Below are 7,270 nucleotides of genomic sequence, written 5' to 3' on the forward strand. Positions count from 1 at the left end.
GATTCTTTATTTCCATCTATCCTTCAGAAAAATAGAATTAACAATCTTTTTTTTTATTTTATATTTTATTTACATTTCAGATACCATTCCCTTTCCCCATTTTCCCTCCCTAGAAAACCCCTATCCCATGTCCCCTTTTCCTTTTTGCTTTTGTACAATTTTTTAAGTGTTAGTCAAAGGCTTTATACGTTTGGTAATGCTCAATCAGAAGTGTAACCCACTACCCAACCTAGATATATATAGAATTAACAATCTTAAGAATAATTTCTTCTTTGATCTATTTCACAGACACATGTCTATCTTGAATAAATGTACTGATTGAGTGAGTACTGTACAACAACTATAACTCTAAAGTTATTAGAGCCAACCTATTAAAATAAAAGAATATTCTCAGGCAATTGAATCATTGGTATCTTAGTTACTTTTCTATTTTGTCAAAATACCATAACTATGGCAACCTATAAAAACCATTAAAACTGGTGTCTCCTGGTTCCAATGACCGATATGACATGGAATATAACAGCAGGCTTATAACCATGGGGTTGGAGAATTAGTTGTGATTTTACATACAGATCCAGAAACAACAAGTACAAAGATAACTGGTAATCATATAGTCTTTTGAAATGTTAGAGCCTGTTCTCAGAAACTACTTTCTCCATTAACAGGAGAAGCCACTCCTAATAATTTCTTCCAAATATTTCCACCAAATGGAGCATAGTATTCAAATATATGAGCTGATGGGGCCTTTTGATTATAAACCACCACAAATGGCAAAAACAATTCCACTTAGGTCAAGATTTGTAATGCATTAAAAAATAAATTCTTCTAGTATAATGAAGCATTAATTTTATTTGCCAAGGAAAATGTAATTGGTGAAGAATACCTATCATAATGGTTAACTTACTGAATCTGTTATGAATGAGGTACTTCAATTTGATAAACATTTCACAAATTTCAGTGATATTCTTCATTGTCATGGATGATATACATACATATATATGTTTGGAATTGGTATTTACAAAAAAACGCTCAACTCAAACCTGAACAACATACTCTTCTTAGTAAACATCAGAACATATATAACTTAAAAAAATCATGATACTAATGTGTAATTCATAATAATTTTATGTCTAAAAATTCAATATTTGCATGATTAATCATTTGCATATTTAAATTTTTTCTCTGTATCATCATATATTTAACATTATATCACATATAATTGAAGTTTTATTTATAATTTTTTTAGGTTCCATGATGAGCAAGACACTATTCACCATCATTTTCTCTATGGAATAAGAATCATAGACATAAATTTAAATAATATATATCTTCAAAATTGAATGTTTAGTTTTCTTGGAAACCCATGGTGCTTGCCTTAGGTGATCACTTCCTTGCCCACCTCATGTAATGTTTATTGATGCTAGTCCCATTTTTTGATTAAATTAATAAATTTTATATAACTTCAAATGTCTTGTAAATAAAGATACCTTATATGTAGTACAATGTGTGATGGTTTTTTCTAATAACAACCACAATATAGTTGCATTCTTCAATAATTTGTATGTCACAGAAAGCAAACAAATTTATTAATGTATTACAAACTTTATTGGTTATGTGTTTTCACACATTCATTATAATTTAAGAATGTAAGACACTAGACCAATAAATATTGTTGGTAATGAGAATATTAAAGAAAGGTGAAATAGTCTGACCCAGTGTAGAGGACATCACCTGGTTTTTCAGAACCAAATGATTAACATTGAAAATATATATACAAATACCATTATATAGACTGAATATATAAAAATACACAGACACATAGACACATACAGAGAGAGAGAGAGAGAGAGAGAGAGAGAGAGAGAGAGAGAGAGAGAGAGAGAGAAATACAGAGCAAGGAATTCTCATTTTGTAGGTTTTGCGAAAGTAAGCATAAAGGATGCTGTAAATAATATGATGAAGTAAACAATTTGAAATTATCAGTGTGTTGCTTGGTGAGTGACATGTTCAAGTTATAAGACATGGAAGTATAAAAATAAATTAAGCTAAAATGGACTTTTTGTCTATTTAGATAAACAGAGTTGTACAGTGTCAATAAGAGGAAACATTAGGCAACATGATAATGTCTATGAGGTTTCTCCAAACCAGAAAGTTCTAGAAGATAGATATGACAAATATATTTGAATACATGTCATAAACATCATATATAATATGTTAGATTTGGTAATACTATTGATAGTCTTGGAATTGTTTGGGTCACTCTATTATTGCTTCCCTATTCCTGTTATTTTTTTTTTATTTTTCCATGCATCATTTTTTGGTTTTCTTCCTTTGTTAATTGGATATTTTATTTATTTACATTTCAGATGGTATCTTCTTTCCCCATTTTCCCTTCCTAGGACCCCCCCCCATCCCATCTCCCTTCATCCTTTTTGCTTTTATACCATTTAAATTACTTGCAAGTATTAAGGTCAGTTCTAGGTTGAGGGACTAGCAATACAATAGATGCAAATAGCCAAGGAACAAACAAAACAATAAACACACATAGTCAAAGAACAAGCAAGGCATTAAACCCAGTTACATGAATACTCCCATGATCACTGTTTCTAAAGGCTTATCAGATGACCAAAATATCTGAGCTGACTTTCCTGTCCTAGCCCAAGGTAATTTTTATGTCTGAAGCCTAGTTCCTTGTTCTAGTCTAAAATATAGAATCCTTTCTGAAATTACTTCTTTGTTCTAGCCTAATATTTAGATTCCTGCCTGAGATTATTTCTTTAATGTAGCCTATGATTTAGATTCCCAGATGAAATTACTTCTTTAGTGTAGCCTAATGTCAGATTCCTGCCTAAAGCTTACTTCCTTGTCCTTGGCCAATGTCATATGAGCCAAGCAGCTCATTTTCTTGTCCTTGACTCAGGTCAAGGACAGCAGCCCCAAAGACTCTCCACCTCACCCTCTCTTTTATTTCACTAACAAGACTAAGCCTGTCTTAGATCATTCTGACAAAAATGCCTTCCTTATCCATCATGGAATATGCATGATCCAAAGTAATAAACTTCTATCTTAGGTTGTTAAGTCTTTATTCAGAATCTTACCTCTCCTTTTGTACAAATATTTAAACATGTCTCTTTTTTGGTGTAACTCCCTACCAAATCCTTTCAACAATGCTAATGTTTATGTATATATGTATGCTTTTATGTGTTCTTATTTGTGTACTTTTTGTTATTTATCAATTGTATTACCTCAAAAATTCTGCTGAGTATGATTCTGCACAAGGAAAAGGATATTTGAAAATCAAATCAAGTTATTTAGTTGTTTCTTTTTGTAACCAAGTGAAATGGGAACAAAATACTTATGTTAGAACCATAGCAGTTTGAGGAATAAAGTTTAGACTCCTGACTTATTACATATAAAAATGTATTAACTTTTTATATTCATTTTTATTTATTTGTTTTTGATTTTTTATTGGATGTTTTATTTTTTTACAATACAGATGTCATCCCTTTTCCCCATTTTCTCTCCCTAGAAGCCCCTATTCTATACCCCCTGTTCCTTTATGGTTTTATACCATTTTGATTGCATGCATGTATTAAGGTCAGCTCTAGGTTGAGATTCTAGCAATATAATAGATGCAAACAGTTGAGGAACAAGCAAAACCAAAAAGACAGATAGCCAAAGAACAAGCAAGGTATAAAACCCAATTATGTGAACACTCCCATGATCATTGTTTCTAAAGGCTTATCAGAATGACAAAAGTATCTGAGTCTACTTCCCTATCTTAGCCCAAGGTCATTTTCCTGTCTGAAGCCTACTTCCTTGTTCTAGCCTAAAATTTAGAATCCTGTCTGAAATTATTCCTTTGTTCTAGCCTAATATTTAGATTCCTGCCTGAGATTTTCTTTGTTGTAGCCTACAATTTAGATTCCTACCTCACATTACTTTTTTGTTCTAGACTAATGTCAGATTCCTGCTTGGAGCCTACTTCCTTGTCCTTGGCCAATGTCGTATTCCTGTCAAGCAGCCCATTTCCTTGTCCTTGGCCTATGTGAGCTTCTCGATAAGCAACCCAAAAGGCTCTCCACCTCTCCCCCTTTTTTATTTTATTAACAGGACTGCACATATCTTAGGTCATTCTGACAAGAATGCCTTCTTTATCTGTCATGGAATATGCATTATCAAGAGCAATGAACTTCTGTGTTTGGTTGTTAAGGCTCTATACATAATTTTACCAGTCCTTGGCTTGACAGCCTCTAATTTAATAATTCTTCCAAGGAGTCCATTTTTAGATTCCAACCATGTACTTTGGCTGAAAACATATTGATGTTGTTAAAGATAATCTTAAACAGGATGGGCATGAATAAACGTATTTCCAGGACAAAAAGGGATAGCACAATCAAGCTATATATGCCTTTCCTGAGGTTTGACCACAATGGAAAACTGATCTCAGGCCATGGATAATTTTATTGGCACTATCTGTAGCATCAAAGCTCAACAGACCAACATTCTTTAAATTCATAATCTCACGATGCAAAGTCAACACACCCAGAGAGGTGTTATGATTATGCTAAATATGCTACAGGTGTTTAATATCTTTTTTCTAATTATAATGACAATCATTATGAATTACAAAAGTAACACTACTCCAATGATATTTTTCATGACATTTGGGATGGCGCCTGACTCTTGGACCCTGAACCTCCTTCAGATAAGTTGAATGTGTTATAGAGCATCATTTGCTGTTCCAGATAACTATAAAAAAAATTTTGTATACTCAAAACATTAGTAACATTTTTTTTGCTAGATGGTTAACAAAAATAGCTGTCTTAACTCCTTGTGTCAATGCTATTGCATAAGCAGTAGTGCTAGCAATTAATGGATTTAAAGTTGTTATACCAGCAATAATAAACCTTGCTACACTTTTGCTTCTGCTTAAATCCTAATTTACTTCCTCCAGAAGTTTCAAGCTTCTTTTCAGAGAATCAAGATTTTCTAGTACTCAAGGCAGTGAGGCAAAAGCTGGTTGATAGACCCCCAAAACAGTCATGCCATGTTTCAATACACTAACATATTTGGAAATTATACAGTCAATGCAACTTCCAGTAAACACAGTAGAAGAGACAAAACCAATTTTAGCTTGACAATGAAAAGAGCCTTAAAACATGCACTAACCCTTGTTTGGAATCCAGATCCTGTCCCAATTTTATCTCTTGCTATCTTATCATCATAGTAAGCTGCAGCTAACTTCCAAATATATCCCTGACAAAGTCCAGATCCAGTCACAAAAGGTAGACTGATATTTCCCATATTGGATTAATTTCTAGACCAGTACATGATTGAGTCCTAATAGCTGGTCACCTTTAAGAATAATACAAGAGACATAGTTTCTCTTTTCAATTCTCTATCTGATAAGGTCTAAAAACTTGAGTCAAGGCAGCTTGTTCTATCTGGGATATAGTCAAGCAAAGGTGGGTCAATAACATATGTCCAATACAGCTTCAGTGTCACCCTTGTCAGGGCACTCAGCAAGCTAATAGGTTGGCATCATTCTTTGTCTCAGCAACAGTATGTCTCACCAATGTTGTTAAAGTTCCATGGGCCTCTTTCACAATACCTTGTCCTTGAGGATTTTATGAAATCCCCACAATACATTGTTGACAAAATGTCTCAACTGATTGACTACAATTGTCAGGCCCATTATCTGGTTTTTTTTTTTCTGTATATTTTACCTTTCAATGATATCTTCTCTCCTATTCCTCACCAAAACCCTTTATCTCATCCCCCTTCTCCTATTTCTATGAGGGTGTGCTTGTGCCATTCTGCCATTCCCACCTTCCTACTCTCAAATTCCCCAACACTAGAGAATTCAAACTTTCAGGGACAAAGGCCCTCCCCTTCCACCAATGCCTCACAAGGCCACCATCAACTACCTATACAGGTTGAGCCATGAGTCCCTCCCTTTGTGTTCTCAGGGAGTTTAGACCCTGGGAGCTCTGTTTGAGTGTTTTGATACTCCTTCTAACAAAGACCAAAGCACCCACACTTTGGTCTTCCTTTTTTTTTCTGGAGTTTCTTGTGGGGTCCCACGTTAGGCGCCAGCTCTGGGAAGAAATATGGCTTAGGAATCCAGGGATCCTACTACCATGTTGTGGGTAGTTGGCTGGGAACGCTCTGGGTTTCTCCAGCTGGAAGTTGGGCCCTGCTGCTCATTAACTAAAGGCCTCCCCATAGTACCTCACGGTTCCTCATGGTTATTCACAGCATGGCCCCAATACACGAGGAGCCTAAGAGCCTGGCAGCCAGCAGCACGCCCCAGGCCCCAACACCCACCACGCTGCTCACCAGGAACCCTAGCAAAGACGCAGCCCCCAGGCCTGCCCCAGCCTCATCAGCTCCCGTGGGCAGCAAGGACACAGAGAAGAAAGTTCTTGCCACCAAAGTCCTTGACACTGTCAAATGGTTCAACATCAGAAATAGATATAGATTTATAAATCAAAATCACACCAAAGAAGATGTGTTTGTACACCAGACTGACATCAAGAAGAATAATCTTGATTATTCTTGACATCAAGAAGATACATCCACACAAGTATCTACACAGTGTGGGGGATGGAGAAACTGTAGAGTTTGATGTGGTTACATCAAAAATGGGTGCTGAAGCAGCTAATGTGTCTGGCCCAGATGGAGTTCCTGTAGAAGGGAGTCCCTATGCTGCTGATTGGTGCAGGTACAGACACGGCTACTATGGCAGGCACCGTAGACCTCCCCATAAAAATCAGCAAGTGGCCAATGGTCCAAACCACCCATCTGCACTCCATGGATTCCGATGCCCCTACAACTATAAGCACCACCCCCGTCCCCTCAACACTGTTTCACAAGATGGCAAAGAGACCATGGCAGGTAAAACACCAACTGAGAACCTCACTCCAGCCACTGAACAAAGCAGCCGATCCTAGACCCTGCTTGCTCCCCTCTCCGCCTCCACCTTTCTTACTCTCGACTAAAAACACCAGGCTGTGCCTGGTTGCCACATGTCTCTACCATAGACACAGCCTTTCACTCTCTCTGACTCTTGGCTGTCCTATCAAGGCTATATATCTCTTCCTTTAAACTTTCTTCAAGTTAGCCTTTTTATCCTTCTCTACATTTAAGATTTCTAAGAAAAAGAAATGGGGAATACAGGTCCTCTGTGCCACAGCACCCAGACGCCACATGGCAGAGCAAGGCCCTCTCCCCACTGCTTCTAAACCCACCATTACTGCTTCTCTAC

The 7,270-nt window shown here is 36.5% G+C and overlaps 1 pseudogene; it reads left to right on the plus strand.

The window, feature by feature from the left end:
• The first annotated feature begins 6,262 nt into the window (after positions 1-6,262).
• Positions 6,263-6,956, plus strand: LOC117701300 (Y-box-binding protein 3 pseudogene; annotated as a pseudogene).
• The last annotated feature ends 314 nt before the right edge of the window (positions 6,957-7,270 follow it).

Source organism: Arvicanthis niloticus (genome assembly GCF_011762505.2).
Source record: "Arvicanthis niloticus isolate mArvNil1 chromosome Y unlocalized genomic scaffold, mArvNil1.pat.X SUPER_Y_unloc_4, whole genome shotgun sequence".
NCBI classification, from domain to species: domain Eukaryota; kingdom Metazoa; phylum Chordata; class Mammalia; order Rodentia; family Muridae; genus Arvicanthis; species Arvicanthis niloticus.